Source organism: Mesoplodon densirostris, chromosome 2 (genome assembly GCF_025265405.1).
Source record: "Mesoplodon densirostris isolate mMesDen1 chromosome 2, mMesDen1 primary haplotype, whole genome shotgun sequence".
Taxonomy (NCBI): Eukaryota; Metazoa; Chordata; class Mammalia; order Artiodactyla; family Ziphiidae; genus Mesoplodon; species Mesoplodon densirostris.
In genome coordinates, this window is record NC_082662.1 from 160,688,457 (window position 1) to 160,703,716 (window position 15,260).

The following is a 15,260-nucleotide window of genomic DNA, read 5'->3' on the forward strand; positions in this document are numbered from 1 at the left end:
GGCAGGGACACATGACTCATTCATTTTTCAATTTTTTCCTCCTATTCCACTCCTTCCCACTCTCTGACCCCCTCCTCAATAACATGGCGTTTATCTATAACAAAGAGTTGTGTAGATACATGATCTAACTTTTCTTAGTCTCTGTTTCAGCTGTTGCAGTAAGTGGGTTGGTATCTTAGGTCTTTTCTAGTCCTATACGACAACCAATGCTTTAGGTTGATAATTACACATTCCAGAGCAATTTTAAAGCATGTGGTAACTTAAAAAGTAGTTTAGCATAAATGAAAAAGCATAGGCTATTCTAAATAAATAAATAATCAAAGGAAGAACATTATTGTACAGGTATATCAGAAAATACATTTAAAAGATTCATAAGGCCTTATTAGCATTAATTTTTTTTAGGGTTCATGCTAAGAGCAAAACTGTATTTGGTTACTTGTCATCCTTATTTGACTGATCAAGAAACTAAAGACTATAATGACGTACCTAAAATGGATTTTTAAAAAACATTTGAGTACTTACTGTGTGCCATGTGCTGTTCTAAATCCTTTACATGAAATGATGCATTTAATTTTCATAGTATATCAGTGGTGGAGGCCGAGGCAGAGTCTAAATTTCTAGAACTAGATAATAAAATATAAAATAAAACCAAATTGTTTAAATTGTGTTAAAGCTACAAAATAGTGATTTTTAAGCACAAATAACTATGAGACATTTAAGCTGTTTGTCTTTAGTAATTCATTCTTAATCAGTTAGCTTAGCTTAAGGTACTTCTCAGGCACTATTTTGCTGTATTAATACAAATTTCACTGGATGAAAACAAATTATACAATTTTAAGAGTTTAGAAGCTAAATATAATTTAAATTTTAACATAATTACTTAATCCTATTCATATTAACTCTCAAAGCCCTAAAAAAAGTCACTATTATTTAACAATAACATAGCAAAAATTTTAAACAGCAAAATCAGGAAAAAAGAGCTTAATTCACCACCTAAAATTCTTACAGAGTTAATTTGGGAATAAAACCCAGAATATCTTTTTTTTTTTTTCACTGAATAACCATATTATCTTTCTTCTAAATAGACTCAGTCTCAAGGGACAAAATATTCACTGTATCTTATATGTCTGCCTTAACTGGGGAGTTCAAAGCATATAAATGACTTTTTGTAGATTAGTTTTTATTGCAAACACTTAAGTGTTTTCTTCAGAGCTGCTCTTCTCCTTTTTCTGCCAAATTTTTGTTTAATTATATCATTAAAATGAATTTTGGGAAGCCCCTCCATTTTAAACTTATTTTTAACTGAAATATTTATGAAATAAAAACAAATTTAACTTAAAAATCATATTATTTTAAGGGAACGTTGAAGGGGGTCTACCTGTTGAGGTGTAACTATTAATAGTTCAAAGAAATTATATTATCTAGGTTGATTCTATTGAAAGTTGCCTCACCTAAACAGGGAAGTTGGCATGTTTGCCTAGCAACAGCCGCTAAAACCTTCTGTTGTGGAAGGTTCCCTAGGAGTGAGAAGGGAGGAGGAGGAAAAACTGGAGGAACAGATTAATCTGTTTTTTTCCCAGCAGGGGACTGAGGCCTGGCTGAGGGATAGCCTTTAGATTAGCACACACTAACCTAATCCCTCCATGGTAGCTAGAAATTTGTTCTTTGTAGGACTGGGGTTACTATTTAGTGGGTTGAAGAGATGGTTACAGATTTAGCCCACTTCAAAGAGAGTAAATTCCAATCAGCAGAAAGACATCAATAGGTCTTCTAAAAGAAGCTGAAATCTGAGTAGCAGGAGGGTGTTAGCAACTAAAAAGAACTCTTCCCTGCTTAGAGTTTAGGAAGGTGTGTGATATATTATTTACAAATAATATAAGAACACTAGCTGTTACAGTAATTGAATTTATCACCTTAAAAGCAGAAGCTTCTCTAAATATAGTACTTCTCTTGGTATTGGGGACGTATGCAATGAAGAAAGGACAGGAAAGCAAAATCTCTGCTCACTTGGCCAGACCTGAAGCAAAAAAAAAAAAAAAGCGGGGGGAGGGTGATAATGAACAAGAGTATTAGCTGGGTGCTTACTTGAGGACCATCTCTCTCCTCTATTATAAACGATTTATTTTGAAATTAGGACTGTATGGTATGAAAAGAATTCCATTTCTCTCCTTTCTTAAAAGCAAGGGTTTGGCTAAACCGAATTATCTTGAAGGGGACTCCCATTTTACCCAAAATGAAAATGGCTTCTTTTCCATAATGGAGAAGAAACTTCCAATAATCATAAGGTTAGCTTTAGATCCAATAGCTCTTCTAAGGGCCGAATCTTTATCTGTCCTGCCCCAGACAGCTCTTAATTGGTCACAGGCCTGGAGAGACGTTTTGGGGCAGTGAGTGTCCAGGCCTTTGGGCTGTTTACCCCTGCTGGGAGGCTGAACTCTTTGGGGGACTCTGTGAAGGAAATGAGTAGGGCAAAGCTGGTGTGATCAAGAACCAGGATAAAACGGGATAAGAACAAATTCTTCTGGGGTGGAGGAGGAGAGATGTGAAAAAGAAGCAAGAGCAGAGGGACGAGGCTAAGAGAAAGCCAAGGGGGAGAGGTAAGCGCGGGATTGGATGGAAACGTCAGAAATTTTCCAATTCACCATCTGGCCACTTGCCCGCTGGGCGCCGAGGCGCTGGTGGACCAGTTCTTCAGCTCAGGGGGTGGTGCGCTCCGGGTCCAGGCGGTAAGCGACACCACCCTGCCTCCCAGGCGTTGGTGGCCGGTGACTCAGAGCTTTGCTCCCGCGCCCGCTCCGCCCGTCTTCTTGCCCCGCCCCCGGAAGGAGGGGCCTCATTCTGGTCTCCGCCCCAGTATCTGGGGCGGGCCGGAGCCCGAGGAAGAGGAAGGGGACGAGGACAACGAGCGACGGGGCGGTGGAGGAGGAGGAGGAGGAGGAGGAAGAGGAGGCCGACCAACAAGATGGCTCCTGCTGCAGGAGCAGCCTCAGCAGCAGGTGGGAGGCCGGAGGCGGCGCTGGCGGTGGCAGCGGCGGCCTTGGTCCGGCGGCCTGGGACAGAGTCAGAGTCGACGGTGGCATTGGCGGCGGCGGTGGCTGCCGCGGCGGTGGCGACGGCCGCGGGGACTCGGAGCTGAGAGGAGCTGCTGCTCGGACCAGCGCGGTGAGCGAGCGGCAGGCGGCGGCGGCGGCGGCGGCGGCGGCAGCGGCAGCGGCAGCGGCGTGGGGAGCCGGGCGGCTGCGGCCAGGCCTCCGTCGGGAACAATAGGCAGCCGCGGCGGGGCAGGGGCTGTCCTCGGCCGCCCTCGGCTCCTCGGCCGTAGCGTCCGCCCGCCCGGCCTCAGGCCCCGCCGGCGGCCGAGGGGCTTGTCAGTGCCCGGCGTCCTTTAGGCCTCAGGCCTCCGCGTGCCGCCTGGAGGGCCTGCCGGGGTGGGTAGGCCGTGGGGAGGTGCAGACGCCGCCCTGGTCGAGGGGAGGGCGAGGGAGGCTTCGGCCAGAGGGAGGGGGCCACAGGGCTGCCCAGCCCCGCTGTTCGTCCGAGGACCTTGGCGGGAGAAGAGTGCGCTCGGGAAATGCTTTTTGGACCCCCAGTCTGTGGGGGTGGGGGAAGTGAGGGCGTCTGTAAACAGGCGCCGCCTGCACCTCAAGGCTGCTCCCTCCTCCTCCCCCTTAAGCACTCCCGTTCCTCGGCCAAGTGGGTTTTACGATGTCTGTTTCCCTGGAGCTACTGCAGATCGAGCCCGATAGTCTTTTTTTCTTCCTGGCGGCGCTAGGGAGGTTATGTTTGCAGGTGTTTTTCAAAAAAATTTAAGTGCAGCAACACCAACAATTCTGCCTGGCAAAATGTGATTATCAAGGGATGGAGAGAGATAGAGGGCTGAAGGATGTTCCTCTTTAAACATTTCTAGGCATCAGTTCTCTCTAAACATCAGTTTTGCCCACGTCCCAGTGAGAGTGGAACTAGGGCTCTTTTGGAACAGTAGATAATGTAACTCTTGACATCCCAGAATAGTCCCTGAAACTGGAAACAAAGCCGCTTGCTGGCAACGCGAAGACAAATTGTAATGTTTGAATAGAACTTTTTTCTTCAGAGGAACCGTTGTGAATTATTAATGTGCCGCATAAGAAACAATGTTAACTAGCATAAAATGGACCTAATGAAGCATTTTTTCAGGAGACAGAAGAGCTTCGTCTCCAGGCTAGAACTTCTTGTCCTTTTTTATAATTTTCAAAAACTAGGAACAACTGTTCTGTATTGAATGTTTAGGCTGAAAAAGAGACAGCTCCTCATTATAGTTGCTCTGCATAGTTATTTCTGAAACTTCAACAGTTAACTATTTCTCCTAAACTTAATTTTTCAAGACATCTACCATGTACCTTTCCAAGTGAAGGGGGAAATTATCCAAGTTATTTCTATGTCCGTTTCTATACGTATGGAGAATTTATATTAAAATTGTTTGGATGTCTCCAAAAGACTGCTTTCCACTGTTTAATATTAAATTGCGTGGTCCATCTAGTTTAAAAGGACCTGTGCTGGGCAGAGAAAATGCCAGTTAATATCTTTCACCCATTTTTAAGGTGAATTTCTAATTAGAATTGTGTGTATCTGTTGTAATTCAGAGCATTTTAAGGTTATATGAAGTTTAATGAGAGGCACTGGGCCTTGGTTCTTCCACAGAAGTTGACAGCAAGTAGACTAGAAATTGAATAAACGTGGAGGTTGGACTGTTTTATTGTTGTTTAGGATTGAAGTATAATGGATGAATATGAATGACTTTCATTTTAAGCCTAGTATAAATAATGTGGATGTTTTGACTTTTTAGGTAGTGGGGAAAGAACAACTTTCACATGGCTTCTACTGATGTGAATTTTCTGGGAATAAATTTCAAAAGGGACTTTTTTTTAAGTGTTCAAAGTCGTGATTTAATCAATGATTTTTTTTTGCTGAATTTTGTTAGTTGGTACAGAATGCAAGTAAACTATCTCATAATGATACTTAATCTGTGACTATAAACCTATTAGAATAATTGTAGTAACGTATGAATTTGTAAATTGTAAGTGGTCAGTGTGCTTTGTTGTGAAAACAAATCTTATGTTGTGTCAAGGACTAATTTGCCTCATCATTTTCCTAAAAACAAAGTTTTTTTTTTTTTTTGCGTTACGCGGGCCTCTCACTGTTGTGGCCTCTCCCCTTGCAGAGCGCAGGCTCCGGACGCACAGGCTCAGCGGCCATGGCTCACGGGCCTAGCCGCTCCGCGGCATGTGGGATCCTCCCGGACCGGGGCACGAACCCGTGTCCCCTGTATCGGCAGGCAGACTCTCAACCACTGCGCCACCAGGGAAGCCCCCCAAAACAACGATTTTTAAGTGTTAAGGTTTTGTGTTTGAAATTAGATGCTGACCCAGCAGTCATTGAGTCTGGGTCCCAATTTATGCTTGATATTGAATTCTGTTTTTATTTGTGTCAGACTGTTTTAAGATGTGATCCCTCAATTGTTATGTCTTCAATATCAGTGTTTATTCCAAATATGTCAGTTCAGATTTTCTCAAGTAATATCTAAGAATTTCCTTCCAAGAAGTTTTGGGACCATAGCTTAAAAATTAGATTTGTATTTTCTCGGTAATATTAAAAGTTAATATATGTTTGTTTCGTTTGGAGAAATTTGAAAGGGTTTTTTTTGTACATAAAAAGTTTAAAATAACAATTTTTCAAAGCACATTTGTTAAATGAGTAAATGAGTAAAAATATTCTCATTTATTCGTCCTAATTAGTCTGTAATATCGGAAGAATCTGAGGCTTAGGAGAAGCTAAGTAGCTATAACTAGCAAAAAGGCCGCTTAATTAATAGGCAAAAAAGCTTACTCAAACCGAAGTCTTGTGACACAAATTAGATGCTTTACTATTGCTACTGCTGCCATATGTCCCAAGGTTAAACTTTGAAGCATCTCCTGTATTGACGGATTCCTTTTTTTTTTAAAACCATGAACTGTGTTCTGTAATACTGTGCTTGCCTTCAGCTCTAATATCTTTTCTATTATCATTATTTGTGCACTGCCAGATTATTCACTTATAAGTTTGAGAACGTATTTACTCGTGTGAATTAACAAAAGAAGCACTTATATTTGCTTTTAGGAGATCTGAATGCCGTAAATATAGAAACTCATACGGTTTACATAGGACAGATTTGTGGTATTGCTGTAATTGTTTCATGGCTTTAATCTGTTATATAAGCAGTTAACTAAGTTGTACCTTTGAAATAAATACTTATGAAAGTTTTATTTTATTTTTAAAATAAATTTATTTATTTATTTTTGGCTGCGTTTGGTCTTCATTGCTGCACGCAGCCTTTCTCTAGTTGCGGCGAGCGGGGGCTACTCTTCGTTGCAGTGCGTGGGCTTCTCATTGCGGTGGCTTCTCTTGTTGTGGAGCATGGGCTCCAGTAGTTGTGGCATGCGGGCTCAGTAGTTGTGGCTCTCAAGCTCTAGAGCGCAGGCTCAGTAGTTGTGGCGCATGGGCTTAGTTGCTCCACGACATGTAGGATCTTCCTGGACCAGGGCTCGAACCCGCGTCCCCTACATTGGCAAGCAGATTTTTAACCACTGTGCCACCAGGGAGGTCCCTTAGGGAAGTTTTAAAATGACTTTAGTAACATTCGGTAGTGTTAAAGTCAGGTCAGCTAACATTTGGAATTCTTCATTTATAATTTTTTAAAGCCATAGACCATTTAGAATTATGCAGTATTTTTTATCTCCAGATATTAGAGCTTGAAATGGAGTTTGGTGGAGTCTAATCAGTCCACTCTTACATATATCTTGCCAATGGTTGGCACCCACTAAAGTGAAGAATAAACTGATAAGTGATCCTTGTTTGGTGGACACTTCGGAGCAGGATGTTCCTTGGCAGGGTATACTGACCTGGTTTAGCTTTGGCTATGTCCATGCTCAGGAGTTGAGGTATTCTTTGGGATTGGATTCAAGTGGATTTAAATTCTCAGACTGACCTGCATCAGAACAGTCACAGATTTCAAAATCAGCCTGTTCATTAGGATCTTCTTTAATCCTGGAGTCTAGACTGGATTTGGACTAGCCTTGGAGGTTATAGCATAATATTAATTTTTTCAGCCATTTATATAAAGGAATTTTTCTTACTCCAAAGTTTTTTAATGTTGATTCTGTACATTTTCTCTTTTTTAAAGTATTTATTTATTTATTTATTTTTATTTGGTTGCACCAGGTCTTAGTTGTGGCATGAGAACTCTTAGTTGCGGCATGCATGTGGGATCTAGTTCCCTCAGCAGGGATCGAACCCTGGCCCCCTGCATTGGGAGCATGGAGTCTTAACCACTGCACCACCAGGGAAGTCCCGATTCTATACATTTTCAAGTGTGAAGTATACTTAATCTGAAGTGATGTTGCGCTACATCCCCAAGACAATTAGCTTTAGTATATTTATTTATATCCATTATTGGTCAGATTTGTGTCTGTTTACTTCTTATATTCTTATTTATTCTTTATGTAATGTTAGACATTTCTTATCAGTTCACAATATTTTCTTGATTGAGGTTTGAGAAAAGAATTCTAATAAAAAATTTGAGTTCATCTTACATGCACAGTTGAACTGACTCAAATTATGTTCTGCCCTAGAGGAATAAATGTTTTAAGGTTCATTCATATTTATTTGAGATTGTTTATAAATGTATGTTTGATGTTTATCAAGCATTTCAGCACTGATATCAGTACACACCCATTACTGTGCATTTAGGGTAATAATTTAGTTTTTTTTCTAAATATCTAAATATTTTTTTTCTAAATATCTCCAAGATCTAAATAGCATTTGAATGTGGTAGCAATGTTTTTGAAGAACAGTTCTACAGTGGTCTATATATCTTAACATAAATTTTTTTTTAAATGGAGGTTTAAATCGCATAACAAAATGACAACATACGTTTAAGGTTCTTCCATGTCTCTTGTGACTTGATAGCTCATTTCTTTTTATTGCTAAATAGTACTCTGTTGTATGGATAAATTTAAGTTTTAATTAATTAAAATCAAAATTTTAAATTCCTCAGTTGTATAAGCCACATTTCAGGGGCTCAATAGCCACATGTGGCTACTGGCTACCATATTGGAAAATGCAGATATAGCACATTGCCATCATCTCAGGAAGTTCTATTGAAGAATGCTGATATAAACCAAAGTCCGGTTCTCCATTTATATTCACTCTCACAGAGAACTTACCATTTGCATGGCTTCAATTTGTCCTAAGCCTACCTTTTCAATGTTTTTGCTTGTGCTGCCAGCAATCCTAAACTTGACATAATTTAAAATCCTTTACTCTCCCCAAAGAATCAGCCTTTCCAGATGCTGTCTATTATAATATGGTTTCTTATTAGGGCATCATCTTTTACTCCACTCTTCTTTTTTTTTTTTTTTTTGCGGTATGCGGGCCTCTCACTGTTGTGGCCTCCCCCGTTGCGGAGCACAGGCTCCGGACGCGCAGGCTCCGGACGCGCAGGCTCAGCGGCCATGGCTCACGGGCCCAGCCGCTCCGCGGCATATGGGATCCTCCCAGACCGGGGCACGAACCCGTATCCCCTGCATCGGCAGGCGGACTCTCAACCACTTGCGCCACCAGGGAGGCCCTACTCCACTCTTCTTGTCCCTAAAATCTGGAGTCATCTTTTTCTTTCTTATTTTTTCTCTAAACCTTTTGAATATTTATCAGAGCTAAACAGGTCTCAGAGCTAATAACTGGCAGAGTTGAGATTAGAATCTAGAACTCCTTTTTCTAGTTCTCTCTTGGGATCTCCACTAGTTGGGGTTGCTTTTACAATTAATTTTAAAGTTGCGGTCACTTTTGAAGAGATTATTGGGGACTGTTTGATTATGTACTATGTAATTTAAAATACTATAAATCAAAACTATAGAGGCTATAGCTATAGATTTAATAAATACTAATGTACTCATTCTTTAAAAAATTAGAACTTGAAATGAAGAAGTTTATCTTATTTCTTATCTTAAATAAGAAAATTATCTTTCTCTATAATTCAGTTATTATGGAAAAATATTTTTTCTTCTGTGTGTGACCCACTTTACATAATAAAAATTAATTACCTGTACTAATATGAATTGCCTGGTAAGGGTGAATAGAATTTAACTGAACATTGTTGCCATCCAAAATTCTCTATTGGTACTGATTTACATTTGTACTCTATTCAAATACTTTGTAAAATCCAATTTGGTTACCACATGAACTTGTACCTTCTTGGGCTTCTCACTGCTGTGGCCTCTCCCGTTCCGGAGCACAGGCTCAGCGGCCATGGCTTACGGGCCTAGCCGCTCCGCGGCACGTGGGATCTTCGCAGACCGGGGCACGAACCCGTGTCCCCTGCATCGGCAGGCGGACTCTCAACCACTGCGCCACCAGGGAAGCCCTCTTGTACCTTCTTAAACATTATTTAAATTATCATGTTAAAGTTTCCAGAGTTCTTTTGCCTTTTTTGGGGGGTAAGCTTTACCTCTACTTTTGCTGAAAATAGCTATACTGTGTAAGGTCTTCATTTGATCTTCTCTGTATACTGGTTATGCTTGCTCAAAAGTTCATTTTTGTGGAGACATTCTGTTAAAGAGTAGTAGTCTTCCATGTTTAAGTACTGTATTAAAAAAAAAAAAAAAGCCTGAATTTTAAACTTCATTTTGAAATGCTTTCCCTATAATTACTGCTCTTAAAACCCATGTTTTATATGTCAGCTTTTACATTAATTACTGTTTTGATTAAAACTGTCACTCTGCTCAAATCTGTCCTCTCTTTAAATTAAAAACTTTTTTAAAACATAAGGCTCTCCATATATTTAGAAAAGTTGAGTTATGAGTTATCTGAGTCAATTTTTTCAGAAATGTCATTTTATTATGTAGGTTTGCAGTTGACAAAATCTGCTCATAAGGGCACAAAATATATTTTCTTTCTACTGCGTTAGAAAAAATGAGGGCAGGAGAGAGAGGGTTTTTTGAAATAAGAAAATCCTTAGAATAGAAAATGTAATATTTAAAACTCTTTAAAAGCATGTAAGAGTAACTTAGAATATCACAAAGCTTAGAACAGATAATGTCATGAAAGCATCTTTGAATATTGAAGTTGTAGTACCTATTCCCATAGTGATTGACGTGCAGTATTTAATTCATTGTTCTCAGAGTGTTAAAACTTTAAGCGTCTTAAGTGTATCATGACAAAATGGTGAGGGGCAGAGAGGAAAGAATGGGTGGGGAGCAAAATCCTGTCAATAGAATCTCCATTTTTGAGAGAGATTTCAGGTTCACTTGTTGATTTTTTTTTTTTTAAGTATTCTTTTTCGTTTTTAAAAGACTTGGTTGGTTGGTTGGTTGATTTGTTTGTTTTAGAGCAGTCTTAGGTTACAGTAAAATTGAGAAGAAGGTACAAAAATTTACCGCATACTCAGCTGCCTCCACACATGCATAGCCACCCTTATCAACATCCACTGTCAGAGTGGTACGTTAATTACAATTGATAAACGTACATTGATGCTTAAAGTCCATAGTTTATATTAGGGTTCACTCTCGGTGTTATACATTCTTTGGATTTGCACAAATGTGTAATGACAGGTATCCATTGTTATAGTACCATACAGAATATTTTCATTGGTTTAAAAATCCTCTTTGCTCTGCGTATTCATCCTTCCTCACCCCAGCTTCTAGCATCCACTGATCTTTTTATTGTCTCCATAGTTTTGCCTTTTCCAAAGTGTCCTATAGTTGGAATCATACAATATGCATTTAAGTTTCTTCCATGTCTTTTTGTGACTTGATAGCTCATTTCTTTTTTAGTACTGAATAATATTCCATTGTCTGGTTGTACCACAGTTGTACCACTGGTGGACATCTTGGTTGGTTGCTTCCAAGTTTTACAATTATGAATAAAGCTGCTATAAATATCCATGTGCAGGTTTTTGTGTAGATACAAGTTTTCAGCTCCTTTGAGTAAATATCAAGGAGAGTGATTGCTGGATCGTATGGTAAGAGTATGTTTAGTTTTGTAAGACAATGTCAAACTATTTTTCAAAGTGGTTGCCCAATTTTGCATTCCTATCTGCAATGAATGAGAGTTCCTGTTGGCGCCACATCTTGGTCAACATTTGGTGTTGTCCGTGTTCCAAATTTTGGCCATTCTAATAGTGTGTAGTGGTATCACATTGTTTTAATTTGCATGTCCCTGATAACATGATGTAGAGCATCTTTTTATATGTTTATGTGGAATATATAATATTGTATAGTTGGACTCGTGCAATATGTAGCCTTTTCAGATTAGTTTCTTTATCCTTATCTTTTTAATCTGTCACTTCACTTCTAGCTTTACCTCACTTATAGGTAGTTTTAAGAATGTGGTTAATTTTGGAGGCATACTATCTTCTAAAGATTAAGTACCAGCATTAAAAAAATTGAACTCATCTTGTGATGATAGATTCAGCTCTCTTATCTTTTATATGAATTGTCCAACACTATCTTTAGAGATATGAAACTTGCCACAATCAAGTAGTGATATTTTTCAGTCATTTAACAATTGTTGAGCAAATATATGCCATACAACAGCATACAACAGTATGGACTTCCTCTTATAGAAAGAGTTTAGAATGTATTGGGAACATCAGAGGGGCAACCTAATATACACTGGGCTATAAAAAGATTTCTTGAAAGAGCTTCCTGAGTTGAATGCGACTTAAAGGATGAATAGGGGTTTAACATCCCAGATTTAGGGGAATACATGAGCCAAACAAGACCTAGAGTGAAAAAGAATATGTTGTATACAGAGAAACCTTCATACTTTTGTTGCTAGAGTATAAAACATGAGGCAGATGGTGATGAAAAATAAAGCTGGAGAAGTAGGTGGGGGCCACATCCCAGGAATCTTGTATGGCATGTTCAAGCACTTGGGATTGATTCTGCTAAGACAACATCTAAGAGGTTTTTTAAAATTTTATTTATTTATTTATTTACTTACTTACTTACTTACTTACTTATGGCTGCGTTGGATCTTCATTGCCACACACGGGCTTTCTCTAGTTGTGGCGAGCACGGGCTACTCTGTTGTGGTGCATAGGCCTCTCATTGCGGTGGCTTCTCTTGTTGCGGAGCACGGGCTCTAGGTGTGTGGGCTTCAGTAGTTGTGGCATGTGAGCTCAGTGGTTGTGGCTTGCAGACTCTAGAGTGCAGCCTCAGTAGTTTAGTGCACGGGCTTAGTTGCTCCACGGCATTTGGGATCTTCCCAGACCAGGGCTCGAACCTGTGTCCCCTGCATTGGCAGGTGGATTCTTAATCACTGCACCACCAGGGAAGTCCCTAAGAGTCTTTGTTGATGTTGTTTGTTTTTTAACTTGAGATACAAAGTACATGCACTAAAGGGCAAAAATCATAGTGGTAGATCTCGATTACTTTTTACATATATACACTTGTGTAACCACCACCCAGATCAAGATATGCAGTGTTTCTAACACCCAAGAATTCTTTCTACTCTTTCCCAGACAGTACACTCTCTACTGCCTCCCAACTTTCCTAAGAGTTAATTCTGACTTCTAGCACTGTAGTCTATTTTGCCTCTTCTTAAATGAAATCATGCATCATGTCTTCTTTATGCTTCCTCTATAAATTAAATTCTACAGTAGGTGCTATTTTGTATCTGGCTTTGTTCATTGTAATATTTGTGAAATGTGTCCATGTTATATGTAACAGTGGATCAATTGTTTTATTTTTATCATTGCTGTATAGTATTCCATTGTATGAACTTATCACAGTTTATCCATTTTGTTGATGGACATTTGGGTTGTTTACAGTTTATTTTTGGCTTTTTATGAATAAAGCTGTTATGAACATTACTGCATATGATTTTTGGTGGACATACTTAGTCATTCCTCTCATATAAATACCTAGCAGTGCAATTTGTGGGTCATTAGTAGACTTTGGTTTAGCCTAAGGAGATACTCCCAGTTTTCCAAAGTGAATGTACCAATTCACACTGCTGTCAGCATTGTATGAGAATTTCGTATGCTCATATCATCTTTCATACTTGGTATGGTCAGTAAAATTTTTTTTAGCCATTCTGGTAGGCATGTAGTAGATTCCCATTGTCATCGTAATTTAAATTTCCCTTGTGAGTAATGACATCTTATGACTCTTAAATAAACATATTATACACTTATTGGCCATTTTGATACCCTCTTTTGCGAAAGAGGATCTTTCAAGTCTATTGTCCTTTTTTAAAAAATTTATTTATTTTATTTTAATTTTATTTTTGGCTGCATTGGGTCTTCGTTGCTGTGTGCAGGCTTTCTCTAGTTGCAGTGGGTAGAGGCTACTCTTCCTTGTGGTATGCGGGCTTCTCATCGTGGTGGCTCCTCTTGTTGTGGAGCACGAGCTCTAGGCACGTGGACTTCAGTAGTTGTGGCGCATGGGCTCAGTAGTTGTGACTTATGGGCTTAGTTGCTCCATGGCATGTGGGATCTTTCCGGACCAGGGCTCGAACTCATGTCCCCTGCATCGACAGGTGGATTCTTAACCACTGCGCCACCAGAGAAGCCCTATTGTCCTTTTTTTTTATTGAGTTTTTTTGTCATAGAAGAAAACCATAAGTAAATGACCAGCAGCTGTGAGGACTGTGGATGAAGGCAAGAACAAAGCTAGAGACAGAGATCAGTTAAAAGGTTACTGTGTCATCCAGGTGAGAGAGACTGTATGCTGTATGAGAGCAGGGACTTTGTTTCATTCAGGGCTACATCTTTAGATCCTAAGACACTGTCTGGCACATGGTAGGTGTTCAGTAAGTAATTTTTGAATGAATGAACACAAACTTCAATCAGGGAAGTAGAGATGGAAAGGAAGATATAGATTTAAGAGATAATAGAAAATTTTAATAGAGGTAGATGAGGACAGAATCTAGGATGATTACCAGATTACCAGGTGTGTACATTGAGTGTCAAGTTGTATAGTGATGTAACTAAAGAAACGAAGGCTACAGAAGGAATTACAAGTTTAAAAAAATAGGGACAAGTTAATTACCATGTGACCTTGCACATATTACCTGAAGTTTGTGCTCAGTTTCTTCAACTCTAAAATTAAGATATAATGATATGTAATATCTAATAATAGGGTCATTGTGAGGACTGAGATAATGCATGCAAAATTTAGAATAGTGCCTGGCATATAAAATATACTCAAAAAAGATTAGAGATAGAAACAGTCGAAAATCCCTGTCTTCATGGAGCTTACATTTTAGTAGTGGTGGGTCCACACTGTAACAAAATAACTAAAATAAAGCATATTGGATGGTGAGAAGTATTGTGGAGAAAAATTAATCAGGAAAGAGATGGGAAGCACAGATTGTGGTGGTAGTGTGATTAGGGTTGAGAGATCAATTTTAAATAAGGTGATCAAGTAAGGCCTTCCCTAAGGGAATTCACATAGTAATATGTGTAGGGAAATGGGAAAAAGGTTCAGGGTTAGGAGAAGAGAGGGACAAATTGTTCATAATTTAAGATAAGAAAGCAGGGCTCCCTATTTTACCAAAGAATAGAGTGTAATAATAGTAGATTTATTTGTTTATTGTGCAAACCCACAGCAGTTAGGCTTGTCCCATTCTTTTATCCTCTCTTCCCTGTAATACACTACATAAACCTAAGGACGAATTTATACCCTAAAAGATCTTCATTACATATGTCGGAGGAAGTGTTTTATGTTTAATTCTGACATAGTCACAACAAATCAGTGGGTTCTCTAGCAGTAGCTGCTACTTGGGAACAGCAAAATATCTTCTTACAATTTATATAACTGTTTCAAACCACTTGATATGTGTAAATGACATACATTATAACTATAGGCTTCTGTGTTTGGACTCCATGTAGCAATTCGTTCATTCTTTTAAAATCAAAATGAAATATTGTCTGGGATGACAGTCTAGAAATAGTTCTAAAATGGAAAATGAATCTATCCTTTTTTTTTCTTTTTAAGCATTATTTTTCAAGTATGCGCAATTGAAAATCATTGGAAATAGTTGGAATTCTTTCAGGCATATTCCATAAAAATAAACAGTGATTAAAAAATGTCCTTGAGAAAAAAAGAGAAAAAAAGAAGAAAAAAAAAGAAGAAAAAAAAAAATTGTCCTTAAGCCTTGGCCAGTAGATTATGGGGACAGTTTAATAATACTAACATTATTGTTATTTTACTATTATTAAATATGTTAGATTATATCTTTAACAC

The 15,260-nt window shown here is 39.0% G+C and overlaps 1 protein-coding gene and 1 long non-coding RNA gene across 6 annotated transcripts in view; one reads left to right on the forward strand and one right to left on the reverse strand.

The window, feature by feature from the left end:
- Nucleotides 1-528: 528 nt before the first annotated feature.
- On the reverse strand, nt 529-2,751 carry LOC132483288 (uncharacterized). Its single transcript, XR_009531057.1, has 3 exons — nt 2,643-2,751; nt 1,914-2,017; nt 529-623 (listed from the first exon to the last, which is right to left on the reverse strand). It is a non-coding gene; the product is annotated as an uncharacterized LOC132483288 (long non-coding RNA).
- A 157-nt stretch (nt 2,752-2,908) lies between these two features.
- Nucleotides 2,909-15,260, forward strand: part of RC3H1 (ring finger and CCCH-type domains 1) — a 93,496-nt gene continuing 81,144 nt past the window's right edge. For 4 of the 5 annotated variants that reach the window (XM_060091231.1, XM_060091236.1, XM_060091234.1 and 1 more), the window contains exon 1: nt 2,922-3,162. The gene's annotated coding sequence lies outside the window, so the exon portion shown is untranslated. Of the gene's footprint in view, nt 3,163-15,260 lie in introns of all 5 variants that reach the window. The other variant, XM_060091232.1, reaches the window with a different exon arrangement.